Genomic DNA, 739 nt, shown 5'->3' on the forward strand with positions numbered 1-739 from the left:
GTGTGTGTGTGTGTGAAAAATCATTACAAACTTAACCTGAAACATCACTAAAAGAAAGGATCACTGGTAATGAAACATGGAGCTTTTGGTTTCTATTACAGGTTCAGGAGCCTCTTACGGTGCTCAAAGTCTCATCAAATCAGTGCTTCTGGGAAACATCTCTTAAGCTTAACAAGGTTCATAAGATGGATATTACAATCATAGGATGCTTTTGGGAAACAGGGCCCAGGTCCCACTCTTCAAATTGTCATATTTATGGGGACTGCCGGTATAAATGAGATGTAGACAATATTATTCTCCCCAAACACTCGAAAAAACATCAACACACTGGCCTGATACATCTTTAATTACTTAATAACCAGTTTGAAGTGATTAGTAAAGCTTGCTAGAAGTAATTAAAGGGCAGTAAAATAAGAGTTTTACTGCTGAAAGATGTTGTAGCCTCATCCAACATCTATAATTACCCCATCAAGGGAAGTGTAGGCCCTATAATGCTTCAGAACTGCTACCCCACATTAACGGAGAAATGGGAAGTGCAGCCGTATCCCAGAGACAGGCAGGGCGGCAGACAGGGGCATAGCTGTGGTTGGAGTCCTACAGTAGCAATGTTCAATATTATTACTCTCATAAACAAACAAGGCTGGTCAGACGGCCTGAGACAGGATGCAGGGAGAAGGGTCAGAAACTATCATTGTCTCCACAGAAATTACAGGTGACGGTGTGTCTGTGTGTGTGTGTG

At 41.8% G+C, this 739-nt stretch overlaps 1 protein-coding gene across 2 annotated transcripts in view; it reads right to left on the bottom strand.

Moving 5' to 3' along the window:
• atxn7l1 (ataxin 7-like 1) overlaps nucleotides 1-739 on the bottom strand; it is a 26977-nt gene that overhangs the window by 7310 nt on the left and 18928 nt on the right. The window lies entirely within an intron of this gene.

Source organism: Morone saxatilis, unplaced genomic scaffold, assembly GCF_004916995.1.
Source record: "Morone saxatilis isolate NCDOM2014 unplaced genomic scaffold, NCSU_SB_2.0 Contig10, whole genome shotgun sequence".
NCBI classification, from domain to species: Eukaryota; Metazoa; Chordata; class Actinopteri; family Moronidae; genus Morone; species Morone saxatilis.